The following is a 14,741-nucleotide window of genomic DNA, read 5'->3' on the forward strand; positions in this document are numbered from 1 at the left end:
ACCCGAGTCAATTCCCAGGTGTCCTTATAACCCCTCCTGGCCCCACCCCAATTGGACTCATCCACTTCAAAGGGTTAGGATAAACCAGGTGAGGAAAATAACAACCAAACTCATCCTAGAGGTCAATATCATTATTTAGTTGGCAAAACTTAAGCAGTTATACCACAATCACTTCATTGATACCCCTAGGATGATCCACACTCACCAAATCTTCTATTTGTCACCAGGGCCTGATCACAGCCACAGCAAAAACAACTCAGGCTTGTTCCTCTTTCAGAGTTATTCAAAAAGAATGAACTGTTTACAAATCTAACATCACTATCATGCCAAAGCAAAGTATCTTTCAGAGGGCGAGATGTGTAAATGGCTACTGGTGATCTCAGCAGGTAAAGTGCTTTGCTCCATCAACATGTCAGTGGAAGGTACTTTGTAGGTGAGAATAACAGGAGCAAAGTATTCAAAAAGGCAATGGGCCTAACAATGGGGGTCAGGGGTCAAATTTGGAGTGTTTTACACGTGTCTCCATGAGAAACTGCCTTAACACAGAGTAGTTGAAACCAGCTGGTGTTTCCCAGAAACAAACTACAGTTTTTTAGGAATATGATCGTGACGAAGTGAGTTCATATGGAGCTTGCATACATGCACCCACACAGAAGGAGTGAACCAGACATAACACTTTTACTCCCCCAGACAATCCTGGGACTCAAACTTCTGTGCAGCATGAAATAATAAAAAAAACTCTAGATAACATATTGAGAGAGAAACAGAGAGAAAGAAAGAGCATTGTGTTCATTAATCAGTTGATGACACCGCTCCAGTGGCCCTAGCAGAGTGGGAAATAATGGAACACAACCAAGCTCCCTTACCTTATGTTTAGCATGATCCTCGAGGGTGTTAGAAAAGGGTTCCAACATTCGACAGTGCTTTTTTTTCTATGTGACAGTGCGTGTGAGTACGTGTGTGTGTTTCAGCATCCCTTCGTCCCCATCTGTACAGAGCAGCTGCCGTCAGGATGCTTCTGGGGATTAAACGCCTCTTTCACACACAATCTGCGCCCCCCCCCCACCACCCATCCACATCTTCTTCACCTTTCCACCTCCTTCCATTTCTCCCTCTCATTCTCTCTGTATCTCCCTCTTTCATTATTTCATCTTACCGCCAGCACCGGCTTTCTCATTTGTCTCCACCTTCATATATTTTAAAGACAGAATCCACAATCGTTGTGCAGCGCCACGTTTGACCAGTGTCATGTGGTCTGGATGCCATGTGGTTTGTAAAACGTGTATTAAAAAAAACTTTGAGATATTTTAACAAATGGCATTAACATTTTACTTTCACCAAATCTAACCTACATCACTTTACGCTGAGTTTGTAACAGGAGTGTCAAATAATATTGCTTTTAATCACAATTAATCGCAGAATTTGAAAAGTTAATTGTGATTAATTACATCTATTAATCACTTGCTTTAAATTTGACTGTTTTGCATTACAAAACAGTTCTGAAGTCCATACTGACATGATAAAGCAATTCTTACCAGATTATTTTGATTAGGAATCAAATGACAGCAAAAAAACTGCACAAGGCTAGCATAAAGTGGGGATGTCTGTAAAGGGGAGACTTGTGGGCACCCACAGAACCCATTTTCATTCAGATATCTGGAGGTCAGAGCAGAGGTCAAGGGACCCCTGTGAAGCGGCTATGGCATTTGTCCATCACTAACATTTAGCCTAATTTTTGAGTGTTATTTGGCCCCCTTTCTGAGAAGGTAGCATGAAAAGGTTGGAGCCACCGGATTCCTCAACAACTTTAGTCTGAACATGCACAATATGAAGCCACACGCAAGTGAGTGACTGCTGTGGCCGGTGGAACATGAATGTACACTAAGAAAGGGAAATCTGGGTTCCAAAATAGAAAAATAAAGGAGAGAAAGGAAAGAAAAAGAACTGACGATGTTAAAAAAAAAGAAAAAAGAAAAGAAAAATTCAGAAGGCACGTAAGAGACTCATGAAGCAAGAGAAAAAGGGTGGGGGGCCTGCAGAGACTGCTTATGATTAGGGCCTATAGAATTTGGTGCTACGCCCATGCCTGAATGTACAGAACATGTACATTGCACATTACTCTGTAAGAAAGGAACAAGATAGCAGATATGTTTAGAGATTTCAAGCCTGACGGAAGCAAAGCTTTTTTTCTTACCAACTTGGAAACAGCTATGAGAACCCAACTCAACGTCTGAAGCAGAACTATAACAAGTGTCACATTTTTATGTGCTCAGCAACGGCAGCCAAAATGCTCTCACTGCGTTCACCCTTTCAATATCCATCACAGTCCCTGGATCCAAGAACAGCCATACAAATGTTCGTTGCTTCTAACTGTAACGCCACTTATATGAAAGATTAAATGAGAAAATACACACTTAAGATTTGAAAGGTTAAGTATGTGGACAGGACTGTTTTTAAGTGTGAAAACATAATGTGCATGTTTGTGAGGAAAACTGTGTGACAGAAAAAGAAGTAAATTGTATGCATGAGTGTGTGCGTCTGTGTGTGTGTGTGTATGAGCATGGCTCGAGGGGTGAGTGAGTTTTATCCTACTGTCAGAGAGAATGTGTCAGATTTCGACTCCTTTGTTCCTTGTCGCCGAGCCTTGTCGTTATGTCTATCCGTGTGTGTGTATGTGTGTTTGCCTGCCATCCCTGTCGGCTTTAGTTATTAGTCAGTGGCTCTGTCGAGAGGCGCCTTTTTTTCCCAAATAGTTTTGAAGTCATAAATCCATAAGCAGACAGATGTAAGCTGGCGACCAAATACAGATATATATTAGGCATTCCCCTGGATCCAGCAAGCTGCTTGATGGGACATAAATGCAATCATATCCTTTCTCCCAAATCCCTCAGAGCTTTCACATTCTGCCTTCACCACTGCTCATAGACTATTAAGATACAGATGCTCTTGCTGTATACACTAAGTCGGTTGAGATAATTCTCATGTATACCATATGTCTTCCCTTAAATTTCGATACACTGCATCTTCTCTGAAGTGCTGATAAGACATTTGAGTGGAATACATCGAGCATTGTGGTCCAAAGCGTCGTGTGGGCTGCAGCGCTGGACCGCCTGCAAAGAAAAAGCAGAATGAAAGAGACAAACTGAGTGAGCACATTTTGAAATAGGTTATTTAGAGTGGCAATCAAAACGGAAACTGAGTTTGGAAGTAATCTATCAGATTGTGAGAATGGGAACAAAATAGGTTACATCCTGTCTGTCACCCAAACTGTAAACCCTTTGAAATCATTATACTCCTATTACTGTAATTGAGTCTGAGAATAATACCAAATGCTTCAATAATACCAGATTATGAATTCATTATGATATGGTGAAATAATGCTGGCCAGATGCTGTCGTTTTGTCTGACCGGAAAATGAATCTAATCCAAACTGGACATCTGACAATGGAGGTTTTCACAACCCCCAGATGACTTTGAACAGGTTTTTAGGTTGCATTCATTTGCAAAAAAATACTAATTAAGCTCAGAAAAAACACAGGAAATCAGAGCTGGCTGCAGCATGGTGACTGCAGGTGAATACAATTACTAATGTCTGGTTGTGATTCTGCAACTCTATCACATCTTCAATGTTAATAATTATTCCAATATAAGTTCATAATTCTGGCTAATTTTCTCTTAAAATAAAATGTCCATTCTGTGGCAAATCTTGGGCCGCATAGGCAGCTGCCACTATAGGCGCCAAAAAAAAAAAAAAAAGCCGCTTTGAGTAGCAAAAAAATATGAGGGAAAATGATCCAAAGATTTAATATTATTATGGTTGGTCTGTGGTAGGTGTACAGCCTCTAATAAGAAGTAAATGTGAAGAGTATTAGAGTAAGAGAAATTAAAGACAAAAAACATCCAAAAAAAAGAGAAAGATGAACTGCACATATTGTATTCTTTTATTGTTGTTATTTATTATAATTGTTTGCATGGGAACGGCGGCCAGAGAAAAAGGTGTGTAAAGGGTCCCACACGTGCAAGGTCCAGCACTGTAAGCCTTAAGTCCGAAACCTCAAAATAAAACTAGGGACTCTTAAACTTGTGATGGGCAATTGTTGCTATTTTTGATATTTTTTAGGGGAATACAGGGTCGTCACATCCTTCAGATATTGCTTCCTGGAGGATGCTGTTAAAAAATGTTGGTACTTTTGGGTGAAAGGACTTTTAATGTTTTTCATGTCAAAATGTAAATATTCAGCTCCTCTGTGTTTCTCCTCTTGGTTTTTACACGGTGGGTTTATAATAAAGAATTTGTAGCAGTAAAAAGTACGAAGAGAGAGCTTTAATTTATAGTAATTTGTGGCTTGACTTCAAAATGTGGTTGTTAGGTTAGCCATTAGCAAATAAAACCCAGATGAGGATGATTGTCACATTCTCTTTAGGGTTGGTTGCTACATGTATTTACATGTATGTTATTTATAATACTATACAAGGATAAAAATTCACCAACTAATTTTACTGTTTATGTTCTCTCTCTTCAGAAAATGTGTTAGGATGTTGCTCTTCAACAGTTGTGTGACGATCAACTCTTTGATTTGGATGGTTGTCAGGTAAGGTCACTCCATTTCTACCTGACACTTAAGGCCTCCGTTATATATTGAAGGGGAATCTATAAAGTATACAGATATTGGAGAATTTAAACAAAAATAAAAAGTTACAGTCAACCCTCTTCCCCCCAGCTATGTTTAATCAAAACAATGATTTACCAAACAATTGATAGAGAGGACATAAAACAAGGAAATAAAAACTAAACACTTGAATTAAGTTTATTTGTTCATTAAAAATTAAACTATTTTATAATTTAGAAAATGTTTTGGCACATAATTTTAAAAAATAAAAAGCCTATAATGTATACTGTGAGGATGAATAAAATATGCTGAACAAAGACCTTAATAATTATAATAATCTGATTCCAGCGTGCCACTATTGTCTGGTGTCTGCTTTCAGGCACACAGAGGTGGTTTTGGAACAGGAAGCACCGCCTTGACCCTTGCTTCCTCCATCGCGCCTTGTTTATGTTCCAACGACTTCCTGCATTTCTCTGTCATTTCTCAGGGCTTGAAATAGCCCCGGCCCGGCGGATGGATATATCATGATATATTTGTCTAGCAGAGCGTATACGTGTAGGAATAGCAGTATAAGCTGAAGGGGAAAGCTGCTTCCTAATAACTGCAGATTGCTGTGGTGTGATTGTAATGATAGTTTCCAGTCACTAGAGGGAGGTTAAGCCTGAGCTATGTGAGTGAGGTTCATCTGTGGAGATACAGTATATGACAGGAGGTAAGATTACTGACTTGTTTCACTAAATGCTCTTTCTTGTGTTTGAAATATAGTTGCTGTTCAAGCTAAGTGTGTTCTCAAATGCAGAATTTGATTTGTACATGCTTATACTTAAGAGGGAATTTAAAACTGAAGGTATTTAAAGTAGCAGCTTTAATACCTTACCAGTGTTTTGTTTTGTTTTTTTTTTAAACATTTTTACTTAGGTTTGCCAGTTGCATCATTAAAATTATAGTCAGCATTAATATAAAGCAATAAATGTGATTTATGTGCATGCAACCTATCCTCTGGACATCATGCCTTCCTGTAACAGCAGAGTATGAAGCACAGCTTTTAATGATAATCATCTTTACCATCTTAAGAAGTTCATTAACAGATATACTGTTTTGATATCATCCTTGAAATGAGAAAGAATTCAGTATCTCTGCTGCTACTTAAGCTGTGACTCTTGTGTCAAAGACATCCGCTGCACAAGCGCAACTTCAGACAAAAATGTTTTTATCTTGAAGGAGAAATGAATAATGGGATGGATGTCTTTGCAATTAACTGACTTCTCTTGCTGCATCTTTGAGCTGAAGCAAGAGAGAAAAAGTGTTGGTTTTGGGTGCCTACTGTTCCAGGAGGGGTTGGGGGGAGGACCCTGCCTTGTCGCCCCAGCAGGGTGTCATTTGGCCGGGCTCTTAAGCTTCAGGCCCCAGGGGTCTGGCGCAGGCTGCCAAAATCCTGGGAAGGTAGCTGTACTACAAGCTACTCAAAAGTAATACATGATGCTCAGTGTGTTTGTCTGTCCCTTTGTTCTTGTTAATGAAATCAAAGACAGGCTAAAAAGCTTTTTTTAGGCCAGAGAAAATTATTAAGTAACCCATAACATGGGCACATAACAGTGAATCCAACATTTTTTCTTTATAATGGGAGCATGATAGTGGTTGCAATGTAATTTTTCTGTATGAAATGAATTACATCAAGCGTGATATTCCTGACTGTAATTTTGAACGCATTGTGGAACTTACATGGCAGCATAAAATAACTCCACTAACTATAGGAATCCATGAAAATGGTTAAGAGGTCAGAGACAGCTTTGTGCTGTGAGAGGAAACTGACAATAAGATCTTTTTTCAGATCAAGCATTAAAAGTTATGCTCATAGTATAGTGAAGGCTTTCTGATTCCCATCCCTCCCACCCACCTACCCACACCCACACCCACAGCAACATCCAAGAAACTATAAGGAGACGCAGTGAGAGCTGCAGATGATCTTGATTTGGAGCAGCTTTAAACAAATTAGGGCATTTCTGATGCCCAGTTTTAAAGTAAAAAGACCAACACTGATTTTGGAAACAATCCCAAACAAACCCAAACATGGAACCTCACACAACTACAGTGCTTTGTGAAAAAACAGATTAGTATGTCATGTTAGCATGAAAAGATTTAGGTCTTTGTTGTACAATTAGACAAAGAGACAGGGCTGAATCAGGATTTTAGATATACTGGGGTCATGAGTTCAAGTCCCCCACAGAAACCCCATCCTCCTGTCCAACCTCCAAAACAAAGACTGGGATATTCCTTAATTTGATTGTCTTATATTAAATCAGCCCATTTAGCTCTTCAATTATACATTTTTTTATTGAGTTAAGTTCGTTCAAACACAGCTAAATAAACTATAACTACAATGAGTTTGAGAGAAAGACTGAATAAGTAACAGTTATGAAAAAGAAGTAACCACTGTAACATTTTAATGGGCCTCTATGCTGATTTCTATCGAAGTGAAGTGACATTGAATGTGACACAAAGAAACAGAGAGGCATACTTATCTGCAGCAGAGCCTTGCACATGCCTACAGTCTACTGGCAGTGGGAACAGAGTCAACTGCCTATTTTTAGCAGATTTTCCTGCATTTAAAAGAATATGCACATATGTGCTACTTTTGGTGGGGAAAAAAAGGTTTAAGATAACTGTCTCTGTTTTCCTAATGATGTGTACCAGATTATTAGGGAATTTATTTGGAAATTACAGGTCAGTAAAATAATGCTTTGTCGTTCTATTTTCAAACTTGATTCTTAAAATGCTGTTCATTGTTTAAATGTTGAGTCTAAAAAGTACTGGAATAAGCCTAAAAAAGTCATGTGCTAGTTTTTAACTGTAGAATGCAAACTTGTTCAGGCCGGTTTAACCACTCTAATTCTTAGAAATACCAGAGGACATGACAGTGTTTTCAGTGGAAGCACATTATCCAGTATAGCTCAGCACTTCTTCAGATTAAGATGTACAGTCAGTCTGAACTGTCATCGTGGCCCTTGCAAACTATCAAAGGGTCAAACAGCAAACAGTATAATAAAATATGTTTCTGAAAACATCTGAGGCAAATTTTCATTCATATTTGTTCAGCGCAGCCAAGTGTGAAGGAAGTCCACAAGCAGTGATTAACATGACTGACAGCTGTGTCAGAGGCTCCTCTGTTCTGATTGGTTGTTTAAGTTCAGGTGTGAAAGATTCTTGTAAATGCCATTAGAATTACTATGAGCAGAAGTACATGATTTTTCTCACAGATTAGTTGTCTCTTGTACTACTGTCAGCAACATTTTTGGATTCCTAAAAGTTATAGACTTAAGATGAAGAAGACATTTAATAAAACATTACATGATGGATGGAAAATTGTCAATAGGTATTTGACATTTTCTGACAGACTTTTAAATTCAACAAAAGATTTATACTGCGACCGAAATATCTGAAATCCTCAGATTCCCACAAAGTAAAACTTGTGAATACACCTAAAAAACATGACATGGATCAATAAGGGAAATGGGAAATGTATTAAAAATTACAGGGAATAATGACCCCCCCCCCCTTTTACCCTTCTCTACTCCACATTCTTGTGGCTGCATTGTATCAAACTTTGGGGTGGGACATTTTGAGCTGATGGCAAAAATCAAACAAGTCGACTTTCAGAAGTGTGAACACACACACGCACACGCACTCTCCCCCGCACAAGTAGAAAGGGAGAGAGAGGGAGATACAGAGTGAGAGGGATGGATAGAGAGAGAGAGCCTGTTCCCTGAGCTACCTAGCTGCTAAACGCTGAAGAGAGGAGAGTGAATTTGGACTGACATCCCAGTTATTGCTCATGACATTTGTGCATCGTCCAGGCGCATATGCGCAGTAAAAGCCGCACCTAGGGGAGGTTGTGTGTGTGTGTGTGTGTGTGTATACCGATGAGCTCAGCCCAGCTGAGGACAGACAGTGAATGAATAATAAAGTGTGTCAAACCTGACCTATGCAGTCACTCTATTTAGACGTTCCCTTGTTTGACCACCAACCTCGCCTCCATCACACACACACACACACACACACACACACACACACACACGCACACACACAAAACATAAAGCCTCTTGTGTGAGCTAACTTCGGAATGAGGAGACGCCAGTGAGAGCCTTTGTTTTCTTCAGCTTTAACATACAGTAACTATTGAACTGTGAAAGTGAATTGGACAGGGATCAACCATATAATATAGTTTTGACAGCCTTTGAAGCGCATCCGCTCTGCCCCCACGCTTTTGCTGATTGCCCCAGAGCCCTTTTTCTCCTCTGCACAGCCATACTGTGGCATTTACAAGGTACAGTGGGCAGCAAAACGCACATTAGAAACAAGTAAGCATACATGGAGAGAGTGGGGGAGAGAGAGGGAGAAGTCCTGCGAGTGAAGCACAGGGCAAATCATTTCACATGGTCAAGTAAAACAGCAATGCTGTAGTAAATAAAAAGCTTGGTAATCAATGATCTGTAGCTGGTGAGCAATGTGAAAACACTAATTTACACAAGTAATCAATCCACTATTAAAATGTATTATTTATGTATGCCTTTGTCTGTCTATTCCCATAGTCTGTGATAAATGAGACACAGCCATTGTGATGTCACACAATGATTTGGATTCCAGTTTTAAAGTCTTGAGTTTGGCATTTAGGCTGTTGCCATCATGGATTTTAGGAGCCAGAAGTGACTGTATTTGGGCAAGAGGGTGGAGCTGTGGTGGAGTGAGGGGTGGATCTGACTCATAGACTGTTGCGATGCATTGTAGATAGCCTGTCACTCAAAGCTGCCACGCCCTTTTTATTAAGGACATTCCTAACAATTTCCCTGAAGTTTAAATGGAAGTTTAACCTTAGACTCGTCACCTGCTCTATATATTCTCTTTACGTCTATTTATTCTTCCAACTTTTGAATAACGGCTATATTTAACATGTGACACATATTGTATATATTCCCATTGTTATTATGTGTATCTCTGTTGTTCATTGTAGCATTGCACACAAGTTTCCATTTTTTTATATTTTGAACTTACATAGTAGTTTTATACACTGTATTGCAGCATAAGGCACAGTTTTATATTTTACACACTGAGCCACTGTTTAGCCTCACTTAACCAAAGGCCTTCCTTTTTCCTCTGGGTATTGGAATAAGTTTAAGCAATTTTTAATCATCTTATTGACTAACTGGGAATATTCCTACTTATTTTGCACAAATTTAAGCCTTTATAAAATTTAAATGTGCGCATGTTATAAAAGTTCAGGCCCTTGTACAGTTTTCATGAACAGGAAATTAACTATAGGGATGAAAGCTGTTTTTTTTGTACTGGGCTGTAAACATGTTTATTTCTTTTGTAAAGTTGGGCATTTTAATGGCAGATTTTTAATGTCTTAGTACATTGCTGGTCGCCATGACATCTGCAACAGCTTCAGTGCTCCCTCTCCAAGTCTCTGGAACTCATAGATAAGTCGAGTGAGCACTCACAGTTTTCCTTATCAAATCAATAGCAACAGTCTGCCACAAATGTTTGTATCGGGTGTGTTAATACACACTGTGGAGGGCAGACCAAAATCATTCCAGTTTTTCAGCAGACTATTGCTATTGATTTAACCAAAATGAAAGAAAGAATTAGTGAGTGGATATTTGCTGCTGGCTGGTAGTGATACTCTTAAGACTTCAAGAGACTTATTACAGGGGCAACGATTAGAGCTTGTTCCTCACTTTGTTCTGCCTCTGGAGGGATGAGCATCATTCTTCAAAAAGATATCCCTGCTGTCCAAAACATCAGCCCAAAAGCTGTTCAATGTGGTTCAGATTTGGTGACTGTAAGGCCAGTATTTCTTAAATAATTTTCATCTAACCAGTGCATGAACTGCACCAGTACAGTAAAAATAAATGGGGTGGTTTAACGTAAATATTTAAGTAGGAGTGGGCGAAATGGCCAAAATATCATATCATGACTTTTTTTTAGGCAGGATCACGATAACAATTTTATCACGATTCTTTTTCATTTTGGATTTTAATACTATTGTGCATTTTACTTAACAGTACAACCAAGGGTATTTTCCAATTTAAAAAATACAGCCCTAAAATAAAAAAAGAATAACAGAACATTTAGGCCAAAGAACCTTTTTAACAGATTTTAATCTGTGTGTGCAATTTTGTTTTCCACTGTTTCAATGGGAACCATATCTTTTGTCAAGTAAAATATTATCAATGTTATTTTGGAGGACAAACTCTTCAGTGTTTTCATTTTCATCCATGACTTCCCACTTGTGAAATAAAGAGGGAGGGAAAAAAAATCTTAGACTTGACGGTTTGCTATGATTGGTTTATCTGAAATGGACTAGCAAATAGTGTGCTTCTGCGGAGAAAAAAACAAGACTAGGTTAAAACCTAGTATGTGGCTGGACTGTGTACAGTGGTTCCCAACCTTATTCCTTCAGGGACTTATTTACTATCACTGAGTACACTGAAGACATATTTTGGGATATTTCATATTAAATTAAGAGAAGATTAAAAATGAGCCAATGTGCCTCTGGCCCCAGGCCCCCAAATCACTACATCTGCCCCTGGTAAATTTCAACTCTTAACTCATAATTGTTACATCAGAATACTAGCTTTTATCTCATAATTTTTTACCTTTACCCTACCTCAAACCCTGGATTTGGCCATTGAAGTGCAAAAAAATTTGAAAAACATAATAAAGTATTTTGTTTATGTAAATGTATATACACACAATCACAGTTTTGCATTACAGAAATAGACGTGTTCTTACATTACATGTCCTGATGATGTCTGATGGATCTTCGGACAAGTAGTGTGGTAGACCAAGCAAAGCTGCTGCCCTTCTCTTCTTATTTGAGTCCTAATAAATAAATATGCAGTGGGATCAATGTTACAGCAAACATATCAAATAGTGCCTGTTTTTATCCACTCCAGCTACTAAACATACATCTTTCTCAGGGCAGTCAAAAGTGTTTTTGAGTGCCTGCTTCTTTCCAGATGTGGCTGCTGCTTTGTAGATCTCAAGGAGTTTTGGGACCAGACCATCAATCTCCTCAAAGAATGATTCAAGGTCTATGGGGACAATTCTCTTCACTTGTGCCCACATCTGAGGAAACACAGACAAACACTTCTGAATAGAAGACAAATTATCTGACACACACACACACACACACACACACACACACACTCTGTCTCTTTGTGTGACTGATTACCTGTCTCTTATGGAACAGAGCTGGACATTTTTTAATGACTTCTGTGACGAGAGGTTGATCTCCAATAATCTTGTCTCCAGGGGCAAAATGTCGCAGTCATCAGGTCTTGAATCAGCTGGTGATCAGGCTTGTTTTTCAGCATTTCCATCTCCATCATCTTCTGCTTTTCATCCACGTTTACAGGACTCTGTCCTTCCAGTGGAGTTGGACAGTAATGGGCCGATTTCAACCATAGTCCTGTAGAGAGATGTTTCACAGCATGTAATCTAAATTTAAAATGACCAAATTTACATAATAAAGGCAAGAATACACCATGATGACAGCAACCAAACAAAACCACAAAAGACACAGATATGGTTAATTAGAAAAATGCAGAATATTGACCCTATTGCAGATCTACTGTCTCATCTATGAAATTTTGATAACTTCAATAGCAAAAGTATTAATGTTTAAACTCACTATTTTTTAAAATTACTAACTAAATTTAAACACAACAACCCAAAGCCATTGAGATTACTTTAAGCAGCAGGCCCTAATAGTATACAATTCTGGTTATATCTCATTTAACCCTGGTGGTCTGAGGGATCACTGTGAGGGTTTGAATAGTGGCTCAGTTGGCAACACTGTAGCTGTGTCCGAAATCGTCCCCTATCACGGATATAGTGTGTTCGCCATTTTGTAGTGGTGTATGAATTATCTGCTGTTAATTTCATCCACTATATAGTGCACCATAAAATGCCCACAATGCACAGCAAATTTAAGTGTACAAACGATGTACACTACATTCATCTCCCATCTACCACAATGCAATGCTGCTGTGTATTTCCGGGGGAATAAAATTCCAACGTAGTGTCCGAAATCTCGTTGGGTTATTCCTTATATAGTGCACTATTTAATACACACTATATAGCGAATAGTGAGTAAGTGAATGAGGGGACGGTTTCGAACACAGCCTGTGTGTGATAATAGCTATGATATCATCATGTTTGCAGCGCAAGGTTCACTCAACAGTTATAAGCTCGTATTTCAAATTTAATGTTTGTCTATACAGCAACACCTACAATTGCTCTGATAGCCGGTCCTATAACACATCTTGAACTGTCACCAGTTCTGGACTAACAGACATGACCTTTTGCTATTCTCGAAGTGGGGTGGGGATAACAATCGGAGTCAATATTGGCGGAAACATACGTTAGCTCGCCGGCAAGCCTAAAAAGTTAACGTTAACCAGCTCACTTTTTAATGCAGTCAATGTTCGGTTAGTCTCCGTCACGACAGTTCGTTTGCCAGACACCTTATCACAACTTAGGAAGTCAGTCACCAGAAACTATAAACAGCCTGAAATAATTTCCACTTGAGTTTAAAAATAACCTCATATTAGTGGCTCTGAACTTCTTTGCAGGACCATCGTCTATCACGAACGTAGCCGAAAAATGGCCGACGCCGATCTAACGTTAGCTAACGGTTAGCCAAGCTGACATCGTTGTCAATGTTTGTTCCGTGACCAACCGCGTTAAACTAACCGCTCACGTTTATAAACATTGACACACCAACAATTATTTCCCTTGCTTGGTTGTCTGAAGTCGCTGATATAGGTCTCACCTCATTTCTGCGGTAACTCTCCTGTAGTCTCCCCCGCTGAATGGACACTGTCCCGGTCAGGTCACTGTCAGGTCACTGACAAAATGTATTCCTCCGCCGTTGTCTTCTTCTAGCGCCGCCAGATTACAAATTGTATCAGCACAATTGTCGCCTGATGTAGTGTTTAAAAAAATCACATATCCTTGCTCTAAATTTTACATTTTATGTAAAGGTGAAGATGCTTCGAGACTTAATGTCCAGGGCTGTTTTCACCGCGCCTTAATACCTGAAGCGCAGGCTGTTTGACAGAGAGAGCATGAAGAGTGACCAAAGTAAAACAGTGGAAGATATGAGCTCAGGGGTGGAAGATAATGCGTTATCATCATAAAACCTTAATACTATGCTGGATTTGTAGGTTGCTGCTTATTAAAACCTTTTCCGAAGTTGTGACAGACCTCTTTTCAATAATTTTTTTATTGAAAAGATTTCATTTAAAATGTTCTGGCATAGAAACAAAGTGAACAACTTTTTAACAAGGCACGGTAATAGAATAAATCATAAAATTTAAATAAAATAAAATAAAAACCAAATAAACAACTAAATAAAATAAAATAAATTCACAATTAATCAATACATTTCTAAGAAGGCATTTTCATTTTCAGTGTAAATGACATACAGTCAGCAGACATAGGTCGTAGGTCAGCCAATGAACGAGCTCGGAGAGCGCGGAAGGAGCAGAGCCCTGAGCAGCTGAATGAGGCCCCGCCCCCACGGCTGTATAATACATCCATGTTTGAGAACGGTCCTCGCGAACCAGCCAATGAGTGAGCTCAAAGAGAGCAGCACTGACCAATAGGGTGGCAGGAGGTGGGCACTCTAATGTTTGCAAAATAACTGCGTCATTCTGCGCGAGCTTGGCGCTTGATAGGAAGACCAAGGAGTAGCGTAACGAACTCTTGACGGCCATGCTAAAAGCGGGGTGAGTGTTTTACGTTACAAAGATGAGTTTTACACGGCAGTGTATGTTTATGAAAAACAATACACCATAAACTGGCTTTTACGCCGTATGTTAAACCCCGGCCTGCTCATGTTATATCAACTCTGTTAAAAGTGGGCAAAAGCGGAAGCGTATTTCTACGTCATATCTGCGATTTAAGCAAGCTAACTTTTACTAAGTAATTTACAATCAAATAGCATATGCACTAAAGACTAAAAGTTAAAGTGGTAGCCAAATTAACTTTGACAACATCCACCAGTAGCTTGCAGAAGATTCAATGGTGTTTGTTGATGAAATATATGACAAATTAGCAAAAAGA

At 39.1% G+C, this 14,741-nt stretch overlaps 1 long non-coding RNA gene across 2 annotated transcripts; it reads right to left on the minus strand.

Moving 5' to 3' along the window:
• Positions 1 to 1,034: 1,034 nt before the first annotated feature.
• Positions 1,035 to 13,789, minus strand: LOC148185890 (uncharacterized). 2 transcript variants are annotated; one of them, XR_015775515.1, is made up of 5 exons: positions 13,447 to 13,789; positions 11,845 to 12,081; positions 11,580 to 11,738; positions 11,403 to 11,492; positions 1,035 to 3,110 (listed from the first exon to the last, which is right to left on the minus strand). It is a non-coding gene; the product is annotated as an uncharacterized LOC148185890 (long non-coding RNA). The 2 variants fall into 2 exon arrangements; XR_015775514.1 differs by having other exon boundaries at positions 1,037 to 3,110; positions 11,403 to 11,738.
• Positions 13,790 to 14,741: the final 952 nt, after the last annotated feature.

This window comes from Plectropomus leopardus, chromosome 22, assembly GCF_026936395.1.
Source record: "Plectropomus leopardus strain MGB_pleo_1.0 chromosome 22, ASM2693639v1, whole genome shotgun sequence".
NCBI classification, from domain to species: domain Eukaryota; kingdom Metazoa; phylum Chordata; class Actinopteri; order Perciformes; family Serranidae; genus Plectropomus; species Plectropomus leopardus.